This window comes from Protopterus annectens, chromosome 5.part0 (assembly GCF_019279795.1).
Source record: "Protopterus annectens isolate FY-2018-M chromosome 5.part0, PAN1.0, whole genome shotgun sequence".
Classification (NCBI taxonomy): Eukaryota; Metazoa; Chordata; order Ceratodontiformes; family Protopteridae; genus Protopterus; species Protopterus annectens.
In genome coordinates this window covers 1,319,759,857-1,319,774,475 of record NC_056735.1, presented here as the reverse complement: position 1 = coordinate 1,319,774,475, position 14,619 = coordinate 1,319,759,857, and the positions used below count along the sequence as shown (strand labels likewise).

Genomic DNA, 14,619 nt, shown 5'->3' with positions numbered 1-14,619 from the left:
TACACAACTGTACTTTTCTTTTCATCCCAGATCTTTGGGTCTGGCAGTTTTTCTAAACAAACCATCTCTTCCTGGATTTCTAAGGCATTTTCTTTTTGTTATTCCTTTCACAGTAAATGTCTTTCCTCTTCTATAAAGGCTTATTATACCAGAGCTATTGCTTCTTCTGGTGCTTTTTTGAAAGTATTAGATGCCAATTTCATCCTTGAGGCTACTACTTGGACTCCTGTCCATACTTTCACTAAACATTACAAGTAGGATGTTGTTTCCAGAGCAAGAGTTTGCTTTGCCAGCTATCCTGCATGGGTTTCTAGATGGCTGTTCAGTTCCTTCCTCCTCCCAGGTTTCCACTTGAGCTTTTTGACTCTCCCTTAGGTTATGAATACTACAACAGTGATATGGAAGGACATAGTACAGTTGTGTAAAATCTTACCATAACAGTAGATGTTCTTCTCTTCACTGTTGCAGTATTTTCTCCCTCCCTCCTCCACATTCTGCTCTGCCCTTTTCCTCTTGCCTTCCTAGTCTGAGATTTTTTTTCCTCCTCCTGGATGCACATGTTCCTCGCTGTCTCTGGAAGCATTCTGTTCCTCCTGGGGCTTTTCAGTTCTGAGGTGTACATCTGTATGTCACCTTTATGCCCTACCCCTTGCGTGACATACACTGCCTATACTGGCCAGACATTAAGCTATCCTTGGCAGTAGATCCCTTACATAAAGAATACTGCAACAGTGAAAAGAAGGACATACACTGTCATGGTATAACTTTACACAACTGTACTTCTGTAAAACTGGAAACCGTCTCATATCTTGTTGCCTGGTGTGATACACTCATAGCAGTGAGCTTGTATACAAAAAGGCACAGTAATGCAAGACTGTTATATTGAAGACTGTGCAAAGATTACAATGTAAAACTAGCTGAGAAGCATTGGCAATTTGAGCCGCAGAGCATTTTGGAGAACTATGAAGTTTATATCACATGAGATCACCCATTATCAACAGTTCAAAAAACAGATGCGAGAAAACCAGATATAGTAGTCCGTGAAAAAAAAAAGACAAAAGTAGCATTGGTCATTGAAATTGCTATCCCAATGATTACAGTGTGTTACGTACAGAGAGACAAAGTCAGAAATTACTAGGATTTAAAATCAGAAATGAGAGCACCATGGAAGAAAGATACCCAGACAGTTCCAGTGGTAGTAGGAACTATTGGGTCTATTAAAAAAGAATTTGCAGTCATACTTAAATATATTACCAATACATGTAGCCCCATATGAATTACAGAAAGAGGCAGTTCTAGGCACATTGCGGATGCTGAGAAAAGGATTCTTGGCTAACATCAAAGACTGAAACAATACTAATTTTGTGAACTCTTATCATATCCTGACTTTGAAATGGGGTCCAATCCCAGCATGGTATTAGAAACCCAAATCAGTTGTAGAAATTAAACTCCAGGTAGAAGAAATATGGTAGATATTGATGGGTCTACTTCATATGATAGAAGCTCATTTGACCAAGACCATAACACTGAAAGTTCAAAACACTGAAAACCCATTTGACTGAAACTCATAACATAGAAACATTACAGTAAAAGGTATATGCCTTTTTGTCCACTATAGTGCCATCCTGGAGTTAGTATATATAGTTAGGGGTGTGTGGGGGGCACAGCCGCCCACATTGAGAGGTGTGGGGGGCGTAGCCTCCCCACATAGTTTTTAGGTAAATATTGTTTTCTGCAAAGAGTTATTCATTGCAGTTATAAGTATCCATGTGTATGGTTTAAAATGTATGAAGTATGTGGGGGGCTGTGCCCCCCACACCTAACTATATATACTAACTCCAGGATCACACTACAGTGGAGAAAAGGGCATAATCCTTTTAATTTCATGTTTCAGTGTTAGTTTCAGTCAAATGGGTTTTCAGTGTTTTGAACTTTCAGTATTATGGTCTCGGTCAAATGAATTTCTATCAAATGAACTTTCTATCATATGAAGTAGACCCGATATGATGGACTCATCAGTTGACATTTCACTTCAGATAAGATGGAGGATGAAAGAAATGTTGACCTCTAGAAGGAAACCAGTCCTTGGAGACACCACTTGATTAAATGTTTCTAACAAGATAGAATAGGATCTTGAAATTTCAAATTAGCTTGAGGGTCAAGATGTTGTCCAGTCCCTCTTTTCCCATGTGGGCTGTCATCCACAATAAATTGTAGAATTTACATCAGAGATGGATAAGAGGACTAGAGCATGGGCTGACACTTGAAGTGGCTGGAAGGGAAGCAGGCCACTGCTAAAATATTTATTTATTTATTTGCATTTGTTTACCAGGGTAATCCACTGGACCATTATGAGTCCATTTTCAGTGGAGGCCGGGGGAGAAGAGCTCCACAAATAACAAGAAACAATACATAAAGTGAATACATATTAAATGAGCACATACAAGGTAACATATTTAACAATTGGTGGTATTACAGGTATAATAACAAATTGACACATTCAGACCCAAACTGTGGGCAGTAAAGCCAAGGAAGTGGAGTTTCAATATACATTAAAGACTTCCACACTTCCAGACTGGTCAAACAGTATGATGCACAGGAGACACTTCAGGTGCAGTTAACCATTGACAAGACCCCTATTCAAATCATAGCTAGCTACCAGCCCCTAAATCTGACTTAAGATGCTCAGTCCGCCTATTTGGACCTATTCAAATCTATCAAGATTCAACCCTTTACCCTGATCCTGGGTGACTTTAACTTCCCAAACATAGATTGGAAGAACTCCTCATGTCAGAACACAAATGCCCAAAGATTTCTTAATTTTGTCAATGCAAATGCCCTGGAGCAGTTAGTCAGTACCCCTACAAGAGGTGATAATATCTTGGACTTGGTATTAACCAACATGAGTAACCACTGCAGCATCCCTATAGTATCATCCTCCCTAGTAAGAGCCGACTATAAAGTGGTCACTTTCAAAGTCACCATCTCTGCCAACCACACTCTCGCTAAGATCAGACATAAAAACTTCTCCAAAGCTGATTACAGCCTCCTGAGGGATGGTATAAACAGCTTCGCAACCCCCTCCCCCTCTGTAGGAACTGGCACCAATATCCAAAACTACACCAAAGCACTATACGGGCATTTATATAGATCCATGGAATCAGGAATACCCGAGAGGACTAAATCATCCTCCGCAAGGAAGAATAAACCTGTCTGGTGGACATCTGCAATAAATAAACTCTATAACAAAAGGAAAAAATTGCTGTCCAAGACCAAGAAGGAGCAGGTGACTGATTGGAAGCAATGTCTCCTTAGCCTGAAAAAGCAAGTAAGAGCACTAGTGAAATCCTCCAAAGCAAACATTGAGTCCAAATTGGCAACATCTACTAGTGACAATCATAAGGCCTTCTTCACATATGTCTGCAGCCTCAAAGGAAGCACCCAGATCTGTTCAGAACTGATGGTCAAGGACACCACATATACAAATGCTGTAGATATAGCAAACTTGCTGGCTAACAGATTCAGTGAAAATGTTACCCCTCTGTCCCTCCCATCAGTAAATCAGGACATCCCCAATACTTGCCCCCTTCCATCTAGAGAACAGGCCATCACTGCTCTCTCAAAGGCAAAAGATACAGCCTCCATGGGACCCAATAACTTCCCAGGCTGCATCCTACGTGAACTCAGGCAGGAACTTGCAGCACCATTGGGCACCCTATTCAACCGAAGCCTGAGTACTGGCTTCATCCCAGGTGGGTGGAGGACAGCCACTGTCATCCCTTTACACAAAGGTAGAGCTTCCACTAATCTGGGAAATTATAGACCCATCAGCCTAACTAGCCTGATCTGCAAGGCCATGGAATGGATTATCATGGTCCTCATTAACAAGGACATTGGCAACTTGCAAACACTTGATCCCACACAGCTTGGCTTTGTCAATGGGAGGTCATGTCTGCTAAATTTGGTCGACTTCTTTGAGACAGTCACCAAAGCCAATGACAAGTGGAAGACTATGCACACTGCCTATCTTGACATAGCCAAAGCCTTTGACACTATTCCCCACTCTGGACATAATAGATAAACTCTCTCAACTAGGCCTTAGCCCATATGTTACCACATGGTAGCAAACTGGCTCACTGATGGAACTCACCTAGTCAAAATAGGGAAAGCTATCTCAAGCAGTAGACCCGTAACAAGTGGCGAACTTGGCGCCTCTGTTATTTGGGATATACTTTTCTGAGGTGCAGGCCAAAACCAGTGGGCTATGGCTGATGAAGTTTGCAGATGACCACAAGCTGAGCACTGTCATCAATTCCCCTAGTGATGTGGACACCCCCCAAGAGAGTCTCACCCAAACAAATGACTGGTGCCAGAAACATGACCTCAAGCTGAATACCATAAAAATGCATCATCATCCCCTTTGGGGAGAGTGACGTACCCACAAATGATCACATTAATAACAGTGCCCTAAGCAAACAATCAGTTGTGAGGGATTTGGGCACCCAGGTTGATAGCAGCCTGACTTTTGACCAGCGTGTTGCTTCCATTGTACAGAAAGCCTTCTACATGGCCCACCTCATAAGTAAGGTTATCTCATCCAGGGACAAGGTCATAACAGCCCTGTATTCTTCCCTTATAAGGTCCATTATTGAGTACAACGCCCCTTTCTGCATGTACCGAGCAAAGCACATGCAGCAGCTGTGGACACCAGAGAGGTTCCTCACCAGGAGAATCCAGGGCCTCAAACATCTACCATACACAAGGCTAAAAGTCCTATCCCTCTACTCTGTTTCATACTGATTCCTCAGAGGTGACCTCTGTCTGGCATGCGAGCCGATCACAGACCCCACCTTGATGGGACTGCTGCATATCCACAAGTCAAGCTGCACTTGAGTAACCTGCATGCGCAGCCTCAACCTGGTCTGTGACATCAACAAGACTTGGTGGTGGGACAGATTTGTGCCCCAGAGACTCCCCCATCTATGGAACAGACTCCCTGTCCACATCAAACAGAGTACCTCTTTACCCCTTTTTTACCCCTTTTTAAGTGCAATCTGGATAACTGGATGGGAAACAGAAAATATACCCCTGGAATTCCACCATTGTCCCTGCTGGACAGGGTTATTTGGTGCTGATCTGTCTAAACATGGGCTAAACTCTTGTCAAGGCTTATAAGGGCCTCAGGGCCAATAGCCTAGTAACCTCCTATGATCCTATGACAAACATAAAGACTCAACAAAGGTAAAGGGAATGACATTGCATTGATATCTCTGACAGTAGAAATAGAGAGGCTTACACCTGGCATTAATGTATAATACATTTTAAACATCAGCATTAGTTGGAGGCATTTAGGTTTTGAGAGAAGGAGACATGGTGCAGGTGCAATTCCAGATGGAAGATAAATAGTTTCTTGGGGAAGTTTTGAAAGCTTCTGTATTTTGAGTAGTTCTTATAGCTACAGCTAGGCCATTCCATGTTTTGGCTACCGAATATGAGTGTAGAATATGAGTATAGAAGCTGGCCAGCTGGCAGGTTTGTTTTTTGTACTGCAAAAGGTGCTGATACTTAGATGTGAGAGTCCTTTTGTGCTGGTAGAAACTGAATATCAGGCTAAAAGCAGGACAGTCTGATGGTTTAAAGATTATTTTGTGTGCAGTTGTTAGTTGCTGGTAGGAGAGGTAGTGAGGTAGTTCAAGCCAGTTGAGAGAGAGTGAAGAATGGTACAGTGATGGGTATAGTGTTTAGTGTTAGTAGCACATTTGGCAATTTTATTATAACAAGTGTTGAGTTTAGCTTTTAGGGAGGATTTGAAATTAATAAGTAGTGGTGCACCATAAAGTAGAGATGGTAGCAGGTAAGTGGAAGCTAAAACTTGTTTTGTAGAGGAGATAAGGAAGTTTTTATGCCTGTAGAGGATGCTTAGCTTTAGGTGAGTTTTGCTGATGCTATGATGTACGTGTAAGTCAAATTTCAGGTGTTTATCTGTAATCAGTCCTAATATTTTTGTATGGGTAACTAACTTGATAACAATGTTATTCTGTGAAAGTATAGTGAATTGGGCTTTGTTTAATGGGGATTGTCTTCTTACAGGTGACACGCATGAGCTTGATTTTGTTTCAGTTAAGTGATAGGTGATTATTATGCATACAAGTCTCAGTAGAGGTAAAGGCCAGTTTCATTATTTGTTGTAAATAGGATATGGAATTGGTGGCGCATATAATGGTTGAGTTGTCTGCGTATTGAATAAGTGATCCTTGATCCAGTGAAGAGTGAAAACTATTAATAAAAATGCTGAAGAAGAGGGGTCCTAATATGGAACCTTGGGATACTCCCATAGGGGTGTTAAGATATGGGGAGAGGGAATGTTGCCATGTAAACGTCTGTTGTCTGTCAGCTAAGTAGCTTGAGAACCCGTTAAGAGAGTAGGGGGACAAGGCCAGTTTTGGAGAGTTGGATTAGAAGTAGAGGGTGAGCGACGGTATCAAAAGCTTTTGAGAGGTCTAGAAATAGGAAGAAGACAATTTTACCAGAGTCTTGGGTTCTGTTTATTGGGTACATAAAGGATATGAGGACAATTGTGATGCTATGTCCTGGCCTAAGTCTGTGTTGTGTGGGAGATGAGATCTTGTTGTGAAGTAGAAAATTTAGAATTTGAATATATATACATTTTTCCAAGATCCTAGGACAAAGAATTGCTATAGGTCTGAAATTTGAGATATCCGTGTTATTGCCGCCTTTATGAAGAAAAAGAATAAATGCTCTTTTCCAGATTATAGGGACATAAGATTCTTGGATTGATTTGTTTACAGGAATGGCAGTAGTATAGGCAGTAGCTATGGCTGCTAGTTTTAGGAATTGTTTAGGTAGATTGTCAGGAGCATTAGAGCAAGGTTTGAGCTTGAGAAGTAATCTTTTTACTGTGATGGTTGGAATGGGTGTAAAAGTAAACATAGGTGTAGAATGGTTAAAGGAATTGTGAGAGGAATGGAAGGGTGTGGTGGAAGTGGAGCAACAGGATGGCTTTGATGGAATTGCAGGGATAGTGCTGCTGTGGGCTTGGGGAAAAGAAGTGATGTGTGCTATAGTACTGGTAAAATGAAAATTAAAGAGAGTGCCTGTTTGAGGCATTTTGTCAGAATGAGGACATGGTATGCGCTTTGTGCCTGGATTTAGTAGCAATGTAATGGATTTCCAGAATTTTGGTGGGTTTAACTTATGGTTGTTCTGAAAAGAACACTTTCTACCTGGTTTCGAAGTTGTTTGAATTTCAGCAGGTGGTGGGGGGGGTTATTTGCTATCCATTGTTTCCAACTTTTGTCTGTAGCTTTCAACATTTTTTTACTGGCCTTAGTCAGTCATGGGGCATGGTTTACTGTGATCCACTTTAGACGAAGAGGAGCAAGGCTGTTTAGTGTATGTAGAAATATTGAGTTGAAGTAGATGACTGCATCATCTTGAGGGAGAGTTTTTAGCAGGTACCGGTTAATCTTTTTTAGAGCATCTGTGAAGCTCAATGGGTTGAATTTTGTTAGATTCCTTAATAGTTTATAGTGATGTGGCTTTTGAATTGAGAGGGTAGTGCAGTGAACAACGGCAGGGAGGTGTTCGCTGAGTGTGTTTGGGAGAGTACCGGCAAAAAATATTTTATTGGAGTCATTGACTAGAATCCAATCTAAAATGGAGCCACAGTTGTTGTTCCTATTAGGTCTGGTTGGGGAAGTGAAGCGGAGCTAAATTGATTGATGTTTGAAGATGGAATGTTGGGGCAGAGGTCTAGCCAGTTGATATTTACATTATCCAGGATAGTGGTTTAATTCTTGATATAGCTGGAAATCCAGGCAAGGATTTCCTCCAGTAGGGGTATGTTACCCAGGGGTATATTATGATACATAACTTTTTACAGTCATTCATAATAAGAATTTTTTGGCAGTGGCTAATTGTGGAATCGAATTTGTATATGGAACTATATTACTGGAGATAGGAAAGAGTAGTGCAACACCACCTTCCTTTTTGTGGGGTCTATCAGGGCTTAAGGTTGCAAAGCCTGTAGGGAAAAATTTAAAGTCTGTAATATACAGATCTAGCCAAGTTTCAGTAGCAGCAATGATGTCAGGTTGATTGTGGACAATCCATGCGTGAAAGTCTGGGATTTTATTACAAATGCTTTGTAAGTTTCGAGTGATCATATATAAGGATTTGTGGGAATTTCTGGCATGAGATTGTGTAGGGCTAGTGATTGAAGGGGGCCCAGGATTGGGGTGGACATCTCCACATAAAGGTAAGGTAGTTAGCCTGAAGGCGTAATGCAGTAGCTGATGTTTTCTGAAGGGTATGGTAAAGCAAATTTGTGGCTTAGCGTTAGAAATGTGACACAGTGAGTCTATTATTTAGTGGGAGTATTTTTATTTTGTGTAAGAGAGTGGGTTTTATTTGATAGAGGTTAGGCGATATGTCTGAGCAACTTGCAGAAAAGTTATTTGATAAGTTATATGAAGGAGATGTGGTTGTTGTGAGTTTGGAGGGCAAGGAAATGGGGTTGAGAGCAGTTAGGTATTGTAGGTAGAGGAAAGGTGTAAAGAGAAGTGAGGATGTATGAGAATGCTACATGAACACATGACGGGAAAGCATGCAAATGGAGAAAGGTTGGTAGTTGAGTGGTAGAAGAAAGGGTAAAAAGGTAGTGTAATAAATGGAAGAGGTGTAAGTGAAGTGAGAAGAGATATATTAGCAAGCTAGGAAGAGGAGGTAAGGGAGAAAGGTGAGTAGGATAAGGTTAAATAATGAGGTAAGCTAGGAAGGATGGGGTGGAAAGGAGATGGTGTGGAGTGTAAAGAAAAAGTAATTTGTGTAGATAAGTAAAGGTAGGTAAAGAGTATTAAATGTGTAGTGCTGTAAACTTGTCTTAAGAAGTAGGAGGGAAGGGTATGGGGGAGTGAGTGGTGAGTTCAGATGGATTAGATGGGGTGAATAGTGGAGTGGTTGATGTGGCTTTTTATTGGTTAAGTAATAAAATGAATAGAACGCACCAACAAACAGTAAAATCCACTGCGAACGCCAAAGTATAAAAATGATTCACGTAAAAAACAAAGTCCGTAGCGGATAACCAAGGCGCCAAAAAAGTATATAAATATATATAGCCTTCACTCAATCACAAAAGGCAGTATTTGGTCATAGAACATTTTACTATGAAGAGGAGGCAACGATCATACAGGAGGGGCAGACAGAAATGGAAAGGGTCAGGGGGAGACCACTCTGACCCGACTATAAAGAAGATGTGGGAGCGTGTAGAAAATCGTTAGTTCTTAATTTATCTAATAGAAATATTAATAAACATGAAGAAGAGCTTTTAAATAAAGGTCTTGCATTTATACCTACAGTAACCAGCAATTTGACAGATTCAATATTAGACATTAAAATGTTCGCACGTAATATCCAGTTGAAGTTGGATTATGGGAATAAACGGAACACTAGTGACTTAAATGTTTTTAAATCTAGAAGTTCCTATGTTCCAACTTTGCATCCACTCATTGAGACATTTTCCAAGTTAGTGGAAAATGAATTACATAATAGATTTAAAGCGACTGCATTTAATCGCAAGAAGCGCAACTTGACTTATATGCAGAGGAAAGCACTACAGGATTTAATTAATGATGCTTCCATAGTAGTGAGACTGGCTGACAAGGGAGGGCCGATAGTTCTTATGGATACTGTGGATTATATCAATAGAATGAAAATTATGTTGGGAGAAGATAAATTTTATTCTCACATTGAGATGGATGAAGTAACTAGAAGAGTTACTGATATCCATCAGACTCTAGATGAATTGTTGCATAACTATGATATTGATTTAAATCTTTTTAGATTCTTAAAAGTTGATAATCCACTAATACCGATTATACAGGGACTACCCAAGGTCCACAAATCTTTGGTTGATCCCCCACTACGACCTATTTTGTCAGGTGGTGGGTGAGTCACCGAGCCTTTTTCCCTGTATTTGGAAAATTACTTAAGACCTGTTGTTGACTCCAATGAATACATATTAAGGGATACTAAACAATTTATCTTAGATCTTTATAGTTATTTTCAAGGCATTGATGATGATGAGAGCTACATACTTGTCACATTGGACGTTAAAAATCTTTTTACAGTTATACCCAATGAAGTAGGGGTAATTAGTGTTCAATCTTTTATATCTAAACATTCTAGTTTAGGACGTAGACAGATAGACCTTATTGGTTTCTTTTTAGAGATCGTGTTAAGTAATAACATCTTTATTTTTGATGATGGGATCTTTCTTCAGAATGATGGCATAGCTATGGGCACTTCTTGTGCCAATAGCTACGCCAACATAGTAATGGCTAAATGGGAAGAGGATGAATTATTTCCAATGAATTCTTTTAAGCATTCAGTAGGCTTTTATAGACGTTTCGTGGACGACCTTTTCCTTGTTTGGAAGCACAATGAGTCCACTCTTTTGGATTTTGTAGCTTCTGTTAATTCACTGACCCCATACTTAGATTTTGTGCTTAATTATTCTCGAACAAGCATATCTTTTTTGGATGTAGAAATTGATAGGTTAGAAAAGGGTATGCTTAATACTTCTGTCCATAGGAAAGCTTGCTACCGAAATACCCTATTACATCGAACCAACATGCACCCTAGATTTGTATTTAAGAATGTAGTGAAGGGATAAAGTATGAGAGCTTCAAGGTTAAATCCTAGTCAAACAGGATATGAGGAGGAATTAGGTAGCCTTAGGGATAGATTAATTGAACGTCAGTATGCACCAAGTGAGATAGATAGGACTATGAATGAAATGGGAGGACTAAGATTAACAAGAGCGAGACCATACTTTTCTGAAGCAAGTACAAACAATGAACATGAGTCTCGGACTGTTAATAATGATTTTTTAATGATATCTATGTTTTTTACTAGTGATGTTTTTGAAATTAAACAAATTATAGAGAAGTATTGGACAACTCTACTTTTAGATGAGTGGTTAGCAGCCATTATTGGACCACGTCCTAACTATTCATTTAAAAATAGAAATAATTTAAAACGACTTCTTTGTTATAGGTCATTAAATCGAAATGACCCATCAAATGATGGTTTTAATACTAGACCATGTGGCCATTGTAGCCAATGCCCTGTTATAGATACCAGTTGCACTTTTGTACATCCTTGTACAGGAGTTATTTATACTTTCAAGACCAATACTACATGCCAAAGCACTGATTTGGTCTACCTTGCTAGATGTGTCTCATGTGATGCGTTTTACGTTGGTAAGACTAATGGAAGACTGCGTGAACGCATTAGAGATCACATCTATAATATACGGACAGGTTCCACATTTAATGCTTTGGCTAAACATTACACACTTAGAGGGAGTTTACATACGTTTGTTTTTTTGGTGTTACAATGTATTGGTCAGAATGTGCGTGGGGGTGATACTACGAATTACACGGAAGAATGTGAATTGAGATGGATAGTCAGGTTAAGAGCTGATGCTGTACCTGGACTTAATGACAAGGTTCCCCTCAAACCTATCCTTAAAAACAGGAGACTATCCGTTAAGAAAAGGTAATAATATATTTGTATATTGTAATGTATGTATATATATATTTATATGTTGTATATGTATTTAGTTTTTATATTTTTATAAGTTGATATATAATATATATTTGTATCGAGTGTTTTCATGCTTTTAAGATTTTAAAGAAAGGATGTGATGTCTTTGTTTCATCGTCCTATCGTTTCAGTTTGGATGATATTTAAATGAAATGTTTTATATGGCTTTGAATGTCTGATGAAGCCTGTGGGTGAAAGCGCTAACTGGAATTAAAGCCTTGGATTATATGTAGATTTATGCTGTGAATTTTATTGTACTTCCTGATTATTATACTTGACTGCTGCTGAGTTACATGTTGACCAAATACTGCCTTTTGTGATTGAGTGAAGGCTATATATATTTATATACTTTTTTGGCGCCTTGGTTATCCGCTACGGACTTTGTTTTTTACGTGAATCATTTTTATTGGTTAAGGTTAATTAGTGGGAAAATGTGATTAGAAATAACTTTGTGTAGTGGAGGAGAGGTGAGGAGTGAGCCCAAGCAGGTTGGACCTGGCGACTGGAAAACCTAGAAATTACTGAGAAAAAAAACTATCAGCAGCAGAGACATTGGGTCAGTGTCTAAATAACATAAAACAAGGTCCCTTCTTTATCTTTAGCCTTCCTAAGTCAACAGAAACACAGACTTGTGTAAAATAAGATTAAACAGGGACGCGTTTTTAATGCTACATGAAAAGTATCATTGAAACTTATGTGCACCTGTAATGGCTGGGTAATAAGCAGTGAAGTAAATAGGAAGAAGGGGGGGGGGGCTAACAGTATTGTAATTGTAAGTATGCATGCCAGTCAACCTTTATTCTTATTGTTAAGTTTAGACATAATGCACATAACAGCAAATTACACTGTGGAAGGACATAATTTGATGTACGGCAGTACTTGTACAATTTGTTTCCACACGTGAGCAGGGAAGGGGAGTTCTCCTTACAAGGCACAGGGTTCAGGTGGGAACAGTTCCACCTGCAAGGGTGGAAAATTGAGTTAGCAGATTTGCTTTGTGGCAGTACTTGTACAATTTGTATCTGCACTTTAGCAGTGGCAGGCAGTTCTTCTTACAAGGCGCACGGTTCAGGTGGGAGCAGTCACACTTGTGAGGGTGGAAAACTGAGTAAAAAATAGTGGCAAGCACACTTAAGAGAAAGGACGTGACAGGGTCCGAGCATGCTAATCTAATACAGACAAAAATAATCCGGTAATGGGAGCTTGTGAGTGAGTAGACCAACACCATAAAAAAAAAAAACCTCCTGAAAGTCAGAAAATTATTTCTGGGCACAGAAGTCAGTTACAGAAAAATAATCAGTTTGTTTCTTATGAACAAATAATTGTTTATGTTCAGATGTGTTCTTAGTAAGTCCACTTACCAGCAGAAAAAAAAGAAAAATATGGAATTTAAAATAATGCATACCTTCTGAATAGATTTTTTTTTAATTTTGCCACCAAACCAGTAATGGTACTTCCCCCATTTTACATGTCTCTGAAAAAAAAAACAGATTATTGGCATAGTAGAGGGCCAGAAAATCGAATTAAATGTGAAACTGTATTTTCTCATTCATTTAATAAATATCTTGTACAGTAGGATGTGAGATCGTGATTCAGGTTCTATAAAATTACATGCAAGAGATTTTGGAGGATATTCAGCAGTGTAGTATATTTCTTTAATTGAATAAAGGAAATTGAAGTAAAAAAAGCCCCATCTATCCAGACACCTACAAGTCTCAGGGTCAGCACCGTGCATGCATCTGCTGAATGATTTCTAAGCACTTACAGGTCAGAACTGCTTTAAAACAACCCAGTGTTACATATTCTGCACTTGTACAGTGTGTGTGTGTGTGTGTGTGTGTGTGTGTGTGTGTGTGTGTGTGTGTGTGTGTGTGTGTGTGTGTGTGTGTGTGTGTGTGTGTGTCTGTGTGTGTCTAAATATAGTTTAGTGTAGTTTGGCAGATTTTGCAAGTAAAGTACCCAAATAAATGTAAACCCTACTATATTTGTGTGTAAATAGTACTATTATAAATAAAAAGCATTGTTTCTTTACGAAGAGAGGAACGTCTGTGACATAAGGGACATTGCAAACATCTGGTGTATGCGTATAGTGCAGGAAAACATGCACTAATCAAACACGTGAGCTGCAATCCCACACACCAATTGCAGAGACAGTTTCCCAGTCTCTTCCATGCTGGAACATTATTATACGAGTGAGAGAGACTGTCCCCAGAATTCAGTAATGCCTACAGACAACACATGCATAACTCACATCTTCCTCCACCTAATTTTATTTTAGCTGATTTTCTTGCAGCTTTAAATATTGACAGGGATTCATAAAGGTGAAGACTACATGTACACTTAGTGTAATCTTTCTGAGTGATTAGAAAGCACAGAAAATGTTATAGAGATGTTCTTGTATACATATTGTGTACACTTGGTGTAAACTTTATTGAATCTGGCCCTACATCTGTATAGCATTGTGTGTAATTCTGAAAAGGGCACATCATGCACCATACACTTATTTACTCATAGCATCAGTACTCTGATGAATGTGGCTTCAGTTAACCTCACTTCTGTGATCAGGGTACTGGCCAGACATGCATCATTCACCAATGGCACAGATGCTGTAGGATGATATTTGATTTTTCTGCATACACAGCATGCACCACAGTACAGATCATAGTCGGTTTCTGCTGATATAATCTGCAGCTGATCCATGCATTTGTATATAGTAGCCCATACATGTGTGCATATAACGACTCCTACAAGCAACTGTAGCAAGTAACTTCATGTAGTATCCGTATTATATTTCAGAGTACCCAAATCACAAACATTAACAAAGACTGTCACACTATATTGTGGCTGTTGTAGGTTGCTGCCTGTGCCTTCATAAACATGTCTATTAGTACCTGCACAGTATCATTCAACAGAGCATTACCATCTACAAGTATACAAAGATGTTGCAGCTGTCCATAGGAACTTCATACTGGCAGGTGTCACTGTTTGCCA

General features: G+C 39.4%; 1 protein-coding gene across 2 annotated transcripts in view; it reads left to right on the top strand.

Annotated features, from left to right (window-relative positions):
- Window positions 1–14,619, top strand: part of C2CD2 (C2 calcium dependent domain containing 2) — a 1,081,249-nt gene that overhangs the window by 843,120 nt on the left and 223,510 nt on the right. The gene's annotated exons all lie outside the window — the stretch shown is intronic.